Genomic DNA, 12,653 nt, shown 5'->3' on the forward strand with positions numbered 1-12,653 from the left:
ATCTAGTCCTTACTGTACTTATTTTTTAAAGAGGGGAAAAGAATCCACATTCTCAAACAACTTTATCATGTGACTTGAAGAGACTTTGAAATTAGCAGGTTTCTGCAAGAAACTGGGACTACAGAGGCTGATGAATCAACCAAAGACTATGCATAGAGAGGACCTAGAACCCCTGCTCAGATGTAACCCATAGACAGCTCAGTCTTCATGTCGGTTCCTTAGTAAGGGGAAAAGAGTCTCTGACATGAACTCGGTCATGTCACTTCTCCCTGGTGGGGTGACCTAGGAAGCCCACAGGAGAAGGGGATCCAGGTAGTCCTGATGGGACCGGTAGGATAGGGTCATATAGTAGGGGAGGAGGACTTCCTCTAACAGTGGACTAGGTAGGGAAGCGGGGTATGGGAGGAAGAGAGAGGGAGGGTGGCACAGGGAGGAGATGAGGGAGGGGGCTACAGCTTGGATACAAAGTGAATAAATTGCAAATAATAATGATAATAATAAAAGATAAAGTTATCACAGAGACACTTGAATAAGAGAAAGCAAGGTTAGATGATTCAGTATAAATTAAAAATTTCTGAACTCAGCTCTTGGCAGGAAGTGGTTATGTCCATAAGTTTAATAAGCTCCAATGTAAAAGGACTTGAAAGATGTAACAGGTACCCCAGGACCCAAAAGAAACTATTTGAAAAGAGGGAGCGTGCACTGTGCATGTGACCCCTGACCCCACCAGACTGTGCTTCAATGGGCTCACCTTCCCATCCCACGAATAGTGTTTCTCGTCAGCATGTGCTCTCACAGCCTTTTTAAATGAAAAGTCTATTTAGTCAGGAAACATAACCTAAAATGCATAGAAAACCCAACATGGCAGGCAGTGGACAACAGGCCAGGCTTTGCTGTCTTCTGAAACAGCAAGAGTCTTACTAGAATAGCCAAACCCAAGAGAGAACCCAAAGCTGACCTGCTTCATACTCTTCTTAGGTGAACTGTCAATGGAGAATTAGCCTGTTTGATTTATCACCCCCTTCACACACATTAAAAAATTTCATAGTTAGAATTGTCAGTGAAAGTCTCATGTTAAGGATCCTTCTACCTCCTAAGGCCTTTGATATAGGTATCTACATCTTGTTTCTGGAATCTAAAGCAACAGCATGTCAGAGAACATGCTTTGTTCTTGAGATAGAACTAATTCATTGTCTGAATGATTTTTGGCCATGGTCTAAACCTTGCTAATCTAAGGATTGACTTGCTAGTAGCAAGCCACAGGTCCATGGCCAGAACTCGTTCTTTTACATGGGTTGGAGGTCTCAGTACTCTGGGACATGTGTGCAGAAGACGTTCCTCAGGGAAACTGAGCTTTCAATGTGTTTAAGGAAAGGGGATGAGGGGGAATCCAAAAAAGAGTCGCATTTAAGCTGTGTGAAAAACCCAAAGCCCACTTAGATTTTCCTTGCTCTTCCTGACAGCATACACTTTTTGTTCTTGGGCAAAGACAACTGTTTTTCCTGGCTCATCTCCTCAAATATGCAGACAAATCCTCGATGGCAGTAACAGCTAAGAAGATTTTATAGCCAACTTGAAAGGGAAGTCAGTAATATGAGTCCTGTTTACTGGGGCCAAATTGCATGGTCTAGTTTTTGAAAAACTTTAATATGCAAGGGTTGTTTTTGATCACCATGAGGGATTTTATCCTTTTAGATTGATGTTTTCTTGTTGTAATGTTCTATGAAGTATTTTCCCAGAGTAATTTTGGAAAAAAATAATGATAGATTTTTGTTCATGGCTATGGTCTTTGTTAATGACTTGTTTAGAAGGGATTCAGAAGATATTACGATGGGTAAAAATGCTTGCTGAGGAAGCAGGAAGAAATGTTTTTTTGAATGCCCAGAATCTATAGGAAATCCAGGTATGGTAGCATACATTTCCAAAACCAGCACTGAAAGCATATTGACAGGCAGGTCCTGGGTGCTCACAAATAAGCCAGCATAGTCAAAATAGTAAGCTCCAGGTTCAGGAAGATATCCTGTTTCAAAAATAAATAAATCAATAAATAAATAAAGGTAGAGATTAGGAAAGACCTAGATTCCCTGCTCAGAGGAAGCCCAGAGGTTGCTCAGTTTCCAGGTGGGCTCCCTAGTAAGGGGGAAAGGTGCTGTCTCTTACATGAACTCAATGGATTGCTCTCTGATCATCTCCCCCTGGGGGCACAGCCTTGCCAATGACACAGAGGACAATGATGCAGTCAGCCCTGATGAGACCTGATAGGATAGGGTCAAATAAAAGGGGAGGAGGACAGGCCCTATCATTGAACTAGGGAAGGGGCATAGGGAGAGAAGAGGGAGAGTGGGTGGGACTGGGAGGAGTTGAGGGAGGGAGGTACAGGTGGGATACAAAGTGAATAAATTGTAATTAATTAAAAAAATAAAATAAAAGAAAGACAGATCCCCAAGATTAGCCTCTGGTTTCCACATATCTGTGAGGGTAATCCTCAAGCACATGTGCATATATAGGCATCCAACACACACACACACACAATTCGTTAATTGATTTAATCAATTGATTAAAAAATCTGCTTGTTCAGAGCTTGCATTATAGACACCAACACACAAAAAATACACATTAGGTATACTGAAAGATCTGACTCAAAAATGCAACATAAAAGTTATATTTTGTACTTTAGCTAATATAAATAATGGATAGTCTCTCTGAGATGAAAAAAAAATAAATTTACTTAAATGTTTACCCTTTAATCTCTTAAGAAGAGTTTATTTGCTTAGTGTTGGAGGCTGTAGTGCATGCTCCTGCTGCTTAGATGTGGAGTTGACACATTTCATCCTGGGCATCACATGGGTTTAGAGGATTCAGACCTCCTTTGTGTCTTTTGGGACCAGTCTCCCTATTCCAAAAATAGTCTTGAAACTTCTCCAATCTCCCATCATTGTTTTAGTTGTCCATGCCCATTATTACCCTAGGGTTTTGCAATTATAGGTTAAATATTTTATGGTAGCTTAAGATTTGGCCTGTTTCTATCTGTAACTATGATGTCGCCATAGCAAAAAGTCTTGTGTAATGTGAGACTATAATTTCCATTGCACAAAGAAAATAATGATTCTTCAAGCTGACTTAACTGAGTAACTGAAATGAGTAGCAAAGAATACGTTTCCAACTGTGGGATAGTTACGCTTGGAATATATAGGATTTGCGTGTGTCTAAGTGAGTGTAACTAAACGGGTTACTAATTGACAACCTATGTGTTGACATGATCTATCTCTGCACTTGTGAACTGACCCAGGCATCATTTATTGCACTCTTCCTGTGAACAACATTGACACTGTTTCACTGCAAAGTTCAGAACTTCCAGGAGTTGTAGGAAAACATGTTCCTTTTTTTTTTTTTTTTTTTTTTTTTTTTTTGAGCCGCTTTAAAATTTCTCTCTGACCCTCCTCCATTGCTGGTGGGAATGCAAACTTGTACAATCACTTTGGAAATCAATCTGGTGCTTTCTCAGACAATTAGGAATAGTGATTCCTTAAGATCCAGCTATACCACTCCTAGGCATATATCCAAAAGATGCCCAAGTACACAGCAAGGACATTTGCTCCACCATGTTTATAGCAGCTTTATTCATAATAGCCAGAACCTGGAAACAATCCAGATGCCCCTCAGTTGAGGAATGGATACAGAAATTGTGGTACTTTTACACAATGAAATACTACTCAGCAATTAAAAAGGAGGAAATCATGAAATTCGCAGGCAAATGGTGGCAACTAGAAAAAATCATTGTGAGTGAGGTATCCCAAAAGCAGAAAGACACACATGGTATATACTCACTTATATAGACCTATAAGATAGGATAAATATACTGAAATCTATATACCTAGAGAAGATAAAAAAGAAAGAGGACTCGGGGTAAGATGACCAATCCTCACTTAGAAAGACAAATGGGATGGACATTGGAAGTAGGAGAAAACAAGTAACAGGACAGGAGCCTACCACAGACGGCCTCTGAAAGACTCTATCTAGCTGTGTATCAAAGCAGATATTAAGACTCATAACCAAATCATCGGCAGAGTGCAGGGAATCAAATGAAAGAAGGGGGTGTTAGTAAGACCTGGAGAGGACAGGAGCGCCACAAGGACCAAATATATCTGGACACAAGGGTCTATTATGAGACTGTTTCTCCAACCAAGGACCATGTATGGATATAATCTAGAACCCCTGCTTGAATATAGCCCATGGTAGCTCAGTGTCCAAATGGGTTCTTTAATAAGGGGAACAGGGACTATTTCTGACATGAACTCAATGGCGAGCTCTTCCACTCCCCTCCCAAGAGGGAAGAGAAGCCTTGCTAGGCCATGGAAGAGGACATTGCAGCCAGTCCTGAAGAGACTTGATAAGCTAGGGTCAGGTGGAGGGGGAGGAGGTTCTCCCCTGTTAGTGGACTTGGAAAGGAGCAGGGAGAAGACTAGGGAGGAAGGGTGGGATTGGGAGGGAATGAAGGAGGGGACTACGGCTGGGATACAAAGTATATAATCTGTGATTAATATAAAAAAATAAATATAAAAAGAATATTTCTCCCTGAATTAAAGTCATTGAAATTTGTATAGCTCCAGCAGCTGTTGTGAAAGAAATGTGGAAATTAAGAAACTTGTGTTTATGTTTGTGTATTGCTTAGAAAAAAAGTGAAACAATTTATCCCATCTCATCAAGTATGTAGGTTTTTTTATTGTTTGTTTTTTAATATTTCCAACTTACTTTTCCTATGGAGAAAGTGTGGGAATTCTGTAATGATTGTTACTTTTTTCATCTAATTTAAAAAGTCCACATAGTGTAAGAAAATAAAATATAAGGAAAACATTCGGTATAATGCTAGGAAAGGAAACAAATGTAAGCTGGGCAGATAAAAGCAATTCAGAGTCATGACAGGGTGAGTGATGCAGGAATGCCTTGTGAGGACCTCCAAGCACCCAAGAGATGGGGCAGCCTCTCACAGGCCACCCACTGCCACAAAGAGCAAAACAAGACCTGGGATTCCTGTGTTAATTGAGTTTTTTCCACAGCAGACCACAATGACTCCTTGGAACTTACATGATATTTTGACCCTAAGTATGAGCACATTTTTCTAGCTCTCAGATAGCTACAGGTCCCTGGGTTCAATGTCCAGTGGATGGTCATTGAGAGAGAGAGAGAGAGAGAAACAGAAGCTCCAAAAGGGTTAGGGACTTGCAAAATGTCAAACATAACTTCAAAAGGGCTGATCTGATAACAAAGCTCAAGGCTTATCACATTCCCCAGAACTTCTTTAAGAAGATTGATTTTATTTACTTTTAAGAAAACGTTTAATTCCACAGTGAATAGATATTTTAAAAAATAATGTTCTACATTTACAAAGAATTAGAAAACAAAACAAAAAAAAAAAAAACAAGACTTTCAAATAATTCCTCCAGTTTAAGGTATGTGATGGTTTAAACTATTTAAAAACCAATATTGGTATTTCCCCTCTGGTTTTTGAAAGTTCTTGAGAAAGCATAAACTTACATGGACAAATTTACCTGTGCTGACCCTAATTCTGTGGTATCTGTGGCCCACAAAGTGTAGAGTTAAGGGTACTACATACTACTTACCCTACAGGATAACTGGACGGATCTTAGCTCTGAGCTCTTAGAGGTCCAAAAATCAAAAGCAGACCTTCACTTCTCTTCTGTTCTATCAAAGTTTTCTTCTTTTTTTAAATTTTTTTTGATTACTCAGTGTTTTCTTTATTTTTTTATTTTCTTTTATTAATTACACTTTATTTACTTTGTATCCCCCATAAGCCCCTCCCTCTGCCCCTCCCAGTCTTACCTTCCTTCCCCCTTCTTCATGCATGCCCCTCTCCAAGTCCACTGATAAGGGAGCTCCTCCTGTCCTTCCTTCTGATCTTAGCCTATCGGATCTCATCAGGAGTGGCTGCATTGTCATCTTCTGTGGCCTGGTAAGATCAGGGGGAGGTGATCAAAGAGCAGGCCAATCAGTTTATGTCAGAGGCAGTCCCTCTTCCCATTACTATGGAACCCACTTGGACACTGAACTGCCATGGGCTACATCTGTGCAGGGGTTCTAGGTTATTTCCATGCCTCGTACTTGGTTGGAGTATGAGTCTCTGGGAAGACCCCTGTGTTTAACTTTTCTGGTTCTGTTGCTCTCCTTGTGGAGTTCCTGTCCTCTCCAGATCTTACTATTTTCCACTTCTTTCATAAGATTCCATGCACTCTGCCCAACAGTTGGCCATAAGTCTCAGCATCTGCTTTTATAGTCTGCAAAGCAGAGCCTTTCAGAGCCCCTCTGTGGCAGGTTCCTAGCTTGTTTCCTGTTTTCTTCTTCTTCTGATGTCCATCCTCTTTGCCTTTCAGAGTGGGGATTGAGCATTTTAGTCAGAGTCCTCTCTCTTGATTAGTTTCTTTACATGTACAGATTTTAGTAGCTTAATCCTATGTTATGTGTCTATATGAGTGAGTATATACCATGTGTGTCTTTCTGCTTCTGGAACAGCTCACTCAGGATGATCCTTTCCAGGTCCCACCATTTACCTGCAAATTTCATGATTTCCTTATTTTTCATTGCGGAGTAATACACCATTGTATAGACATACCACAATTTCTGCATCCATTCTTCAGTTGAGGGGCATCTGGGCTGTTTCCAGCTTCTGGGTATTACAAATAAAGTTTTACATGGTAGGAACTAAACTCTTATTAGTTTGTGCCACATTTAATAACAGAAAATAACTGCCTCTCTACTGACTCCCCGCTGACTGCCAACTGAATGACCTTAAGTGAATTCTTTTTTACCAACCAAATTCTCTACTGGACTCTACTATATTGTCTTCTCTACTCTTTCTTTACTGTGCTCTACTCTGTTGTGCTCAGCTCTACTGTACTGCCTTTAAGCAGCTTCTCTTTCCTGTCTGTTCTTGTGAGAGTTAGGGATGTCCTACAGCTGACTCATTCTGTCAGAGCTTTCTCTGATTTATCCCTTGGTCTGTTCCTCAGTGGAAGTCACTTTCAAACTGGGTACTTCTTTTCATGAAATAACTTTATGTTCATTGTTCGGAATTAAAGGTGTGTACTAAGGGTGTGTCTGCATTCCAGAAGGGGATTAAATGTGTATCATTCCAGATGGATCACAAAGATCTAGAATGTCTTTGAATGTGATTTCTTTTCAGAACAGCCATTTTGGTGGGTTAAGTTTCTACAGTTTAAATTACTAGGCAATAAAACTAAAATCAATGACCACGAGTAACTGAAGAGAGAGCTGTCCTAGAATTAACCTATGGAAGACTTTTGAGGAAGGTGATTAAATGTTCAAACTGTATTTGGATGCATCAGCCTATGTTTTGGCGAATGGATCCGAATGAAATGTTCTAGAGGAGCAAAACTAGAGGTATGCAGACCAGTGTGAAGCTTCTTATTTATACTTATGTGCTGCTTGCTTTCACAGTGCCAGGCTGCCAGTCAAACTCCTCCCATTCCAGTGCACGGTCAATGTTGTTCTTTCTGAGAAACAACCATTACTGAATGCTGCTTACTATAACACACAGACATTTGAAAGTCAGCAAATACTAATAACTGATTGATGAGCAAATATTTATTTACCTAGGATTGAATGACCGGAATGAAAAGTCATGAGAATTAGTTCAGAGCAAAGAATAGACATTTAGAATAGCCAAGAAATAAGAGTGCTAGTCTAATGTGCCAACCAATTTACAGTGACAGTCGGGTGTCCATATTCATTAGGCAGTGAAACACTAGAACTAAGTTTTCATACAAAGTGTTGTCAAGCGTAAACTCTGGGTACTCTAAACTCAAGTCAGAGGGCCTCAGCCTGCTAGTCAGAGTTTCTGCACAATAGACTTACTCTATCTTCAGACTTACCATGCTTCACTTTGCTCAAATGTGAACATGAAAATGAATGCTGTACCTTCACATTCCACGGTCCTTGAGACACAGGAGCTACTGCCTGGAAAGCACACAGAACAAAGCCTGTCAGACAGCATATGCTCAGTGACAACCTCAGATTCAGTTCTCATTAAGTCATTTGTCACTTCTGACTGTTTCATTACAGGGAGGTGACTGCTTTTAATCCCAGCAATACCTTCTGTTTATTCTGCACTCCTTGAAAAGTCTTATTGTCTTTATTTAACAAATGGCAAGTCAGAAGTCTCAAATTAGTGCCGTGCTGAAATACACATGGAGAAGGCTGCTTTTGTATTGAGTAGCACTTCCAAATTTTTTTAAGGGTGAGCACACTGAAGACTGCGTGGTTGTAAACAGCCTAAAACATAGAATTTAATGCGGCACTTATTAAAAGATGTGGCTCCCAGACTGTGCCAATATAGATATGCTTAGTTATATTTAACACTGGCAACCAAAGCATTAGAAAAATTCTTCAGACTTGTGAATTATGTTATATTCCATTATATTATCTGTCTTCTAAAAAGTGATACAAAATATTTCCATGTATAAAATTATTTTTAAACTCTCTGTTGTTAGGTCTAGATCTAGAATATTTTCATCAGTTTGCATCTGCCTTGACCTGGAATTTCTATGTCAATTTTTTAAAAAATAAAATGTGAACAGAAATACAAAGAAAATACTTGAGAAATAAATAATGAAGAAGACAATGGAGGATGGAGGAGTTAGACAGCTTTCTACAAATAAAGGAGGTTAAAACAAAACCGTAACCCTGAGGATATTTTTAGGGAGATCTGCATAAGGTGACCCAGTAGTGATGGGTTTGGGAAACATAAGGCAAAGATGATGAAGTCTTCAGCCTTTGGAACTCTGGCATGGGAGTAGGAAGTCCAAAGGAGAAGGAGGAATTTATGGCAATAGTTTAGTGGAATAAATCAGTCTCATCAAAAGCTTTTCCACGAAAATTGACTTTGGATTTCTAGGATCAATAAAGATTTAAATAAAAACCCAAAATGTTTATAAAAAGTATGAAAGCAAATAAATACATAGAAACGTTTTCCAGTCCTAGAAAAAGAAAATATGTAGTTGATCTTCTATGTGATTTGTGGATCATGACAGATCTCTGAAAACTTATTATACATCTTTTGGAGAAAAATAAACATTTGCAAACAAGCTCTGAGAAACTTATTTAGTAGTTTAAAAGTAATTTAATCTTTGTTTCTCGTGATTGTTAAAATTGTGAGCATAATTGCTATGCCATTGTCCATTTGCTTTGTTGTCTTGGTTTTGGCCTTTTGTGTGTTTTTGAAAACCTCTTACCACATTTGTCCTTCTGAATGAGGACTGAACATCCTCCCTAGGGCCCTCCTTGCTGTTTAGCTTCTTCAGGAGTATAGATTTTAGTATGTTTATCCTATATTATATGTCTAATAACTATTATGTGTTAGTATATATTATATGTGTCTTTCTGCCTCTGCGTTACTTCACTCAAGATGATCTTTTCTAGTTACTACCATTTGCCTGAAAATGTCATAATTTCCTTGTTTTTAATATCTGAGTAGTATTCCATTGTGTAAATGTACCACAATTTCTGTATCAATTCCTCTGTTGAGAGATATCTAGGTTGTTTCCAGAACATGACAGGAGCCTACCACTGATGGCCTCTGAAAGACTCCACTGATAGAGGTATCAAAGCAGAGACTGAGACTCATAGCCAACCTTTGGGCAGAGTGCATGAAATTTTATGAGATAAGGAGGAGATAGAAAAACCTGTAGGAGACAGGAGCTCCAAAAGGAGACCAACATAGAAAAAAAAAAAAAAAAGAAACTAAACCTTGAGGGCTTTGCAGAATCTGATACCCCAACAAAGGACCATACATGGAGAAGATCTAAAACCCCTGTTGAGATATAGCCCATAGACTCAGTCTCCAGTTGGGCTCCCTAGGAAGGGGAGGAGGAGATATTTCTGGCATGAACTCAGTGACTGGCTTTTTGATCACCTCCCCTGGAGATTGCAGCCTTGCCAGGCACAGAGGGAGACAATACAGCCAGCCCTGATGAGACCGGGGTTAGATAGAAGGTGAGGAGGTCTTCCCCTCTAGGACTAGGGGAGGGACATAGGAGGAGAAGAAGGTGGGAAGGAGGATGGAATTGGGAGTAGACGAGAGTCAGGGCCACAGTTGGGATACAAAGTGAATTCATTGTAATAAATAATAATAATTAATAAAAAGGGAAACCTCTTATAATTCTAATAACTGTTAATCTTATTTTATAAAAATGTTGGCCAAAGATGGATTGATCATTTTTTTCCATATATATTTTGAGAAACATTGTCTTAGTAATGAATGACCTTTCTATTAAGAGGAACAAAATTGTAATATGTGTTGATGGACAAAATATACAGCCATGATTCTTACAAAAACAAAGAGTGGAAGTAAATTCTATATTGTACACTATCTCTGTTTGAAGATGTACAGCGTACCACTCACTATCTCTGTATGAATAGATCTCTATTTTCTATAACATTTATCTGTTTGGTTGAGCAACTATGTTTTTATGTGTGTCTAGACATACAAATATCTTTTGAGCTTGGGGAGCCAGAGAGCAACTTTAGGAAATCCAGTATTAACAGTACTGAAATAAAACTTAAGCAGGTAGAATACCTGCTATGAAGTGCCTCTAAGGAGATTTATGTCCCAAGGCGAAAAACAGACAGACTGACATATGTACACACATACACACACCTACACTTACACACACCCTTATTATATTATTGAAAGACCCATGCTTATTCCAAAGCCAAAGCCTGATTCTAGGTTTAAGTGGCCATTGCATTTTAGTCTTCAGTGTGAACATGACTGTGTTGGTAGTATGAACATCACAGGCTCACTTGGAGCTCAGGCAATATCTATAGCTCAGGCAACCTTATAGGGGTTGCTGATAACAAAAGGTTTAAAGGAAGTCTGGGGTTTCCACATGCCCAGAAGATCCTTGAGGTCAAGTACTCAGCGATAGATGTGGTAAAACCTCAGACTCTACAATATTCTGTACAGAACTAACCTGAAAGGGCACTGATAGACCAAACTAGTGTGCAAAGGGATTGACAAGGATCATGCCATGCCATACCACAAGGCTGGGGAAGGTGGTTAAATACAAGATTTCTCAGGGACTTTTGGAGAACTATACTCCCTATTAGACCTCCCCTTTCCTAAGGCATGCTTGTGTGCATCAGAATAACTGTGGCATCTCTGTTTTATTTTTCTGTCATTTAAATGGAGCAATTAAAATTTTCTACTAGACATGTCAAAGGCATTCATTCTTAAGACAGCATTCCTCTAATTATTTATGAAAAATATTTTAAGTTCATGTCTACACTTTGAGCATGTATGCCACAGTATATTGCAAAACATAATGTGAAAACATTTTTTATTACTGTATGTGTATGGTTGTTTTGCTTGCAAGTTTGTCTGTGAACCATATGTATACCATTGGGGACAGAATTGGAAGTCCAAAGACAGCCTCAAATTACTTAAAACTGGAAATCCAGATGGCTGTGAGCCACAGTGGAATCCAAACCACGTCCTCTACAAGAGCAAGAATGCTCTTGACCATGGAGACATCTTTCCAGCCCCAATATAACTTTCATCATCGATTCAGTAATTCAAATCTAACTGAAGATCTCCTGCATTTCAGATACTATTTTAACCTTAAAGAGTGCAGCAATAGACAAGAAAAGATAAGATTAAAAAATGGTGAAGAAAGAGAAACCTTGGTAAACTAAGACATGAATATAATTACATAAATAAGATTGCCATATTAAGGGAATAAGTAAAAAGAAACTGAAGACTTTAGAGCCATTATATGTGTGTTTGCACATATAAACATACTATGTATGGCATAGTAACAAAAGAATAAATGCTAACACTTAAATTATCCATTTACCATGCAGGTAATTAAAAGATAGAGTACACTTAGACAAACATGACTACCAGAAAGAAGACAATGTTTAGTTTTCAGGCTGATAACCAGTACCATGGATTCCATGCTTTGCTTTCAGTTACTGTGATAGATACTGTAGCCAAAACCAATTTGAAGAAGAAAGTCTTTATTTTATCATACACAGCCTAAACACAATAGATCAATGAGGAAGTCAGGGCAGGAACTTAAGCAGAAACCTGGGGGCAGGAATTGCTTAAAATCTATGGAGGAATGGTCCATGGTGACTTGTTCCCCATGGATCGCTCATCTGCTTTCTTAAACAATGCAGGACCACCCTGCCAGGGCTTGCACTGCCCTCAGTGGGCCTAGTCTTCCAACATCAACCCTTCATCAAGAAAATTTCCTCAAAGGCATGTTCATTGGCCAGTCTGATGCAGTACTTCTTCAGCTGAGGTTCCTTCTTCCCAGACGAGTCTAGCATGTGTTGAATTGACAAAAAGCAGCCAGGGACAAAGGGAAAATACAAATACAGTATATTATGGACAGTGTTTGATTTGTTTAAATAAACAAAAATTAATATACAAATATACATCTATAAAAATACCCACGCACACACAATTCTGCATGTGTCTTCTCTCTACCCGGAACATGTTTAGGTAGCTAGAGCATGGTGAGTTCACAATGAATCTTTAGCCAAATGGAGGGTGAAACCAGCTGTCCACTGCAAGTCCCTTTTGCCACCTTCTAAAGTTTTACTACGTGAACTTG

Source organism: Meriones unguiculatus, chromosome 8 (genome assembly GCF_030254825.1).
Source record: "Meriones unguiculatus strain TT.TT164.6M chromosome 8, Bangor_MerUng_6.1, whole genome shotgun sequence".
Classification (NCBI taxonomy): Eukaryota; Metazoa; Chordata; class Mammalia; order Rodentia; family Muridae; genus Meriones; species Meriones unguiculatus.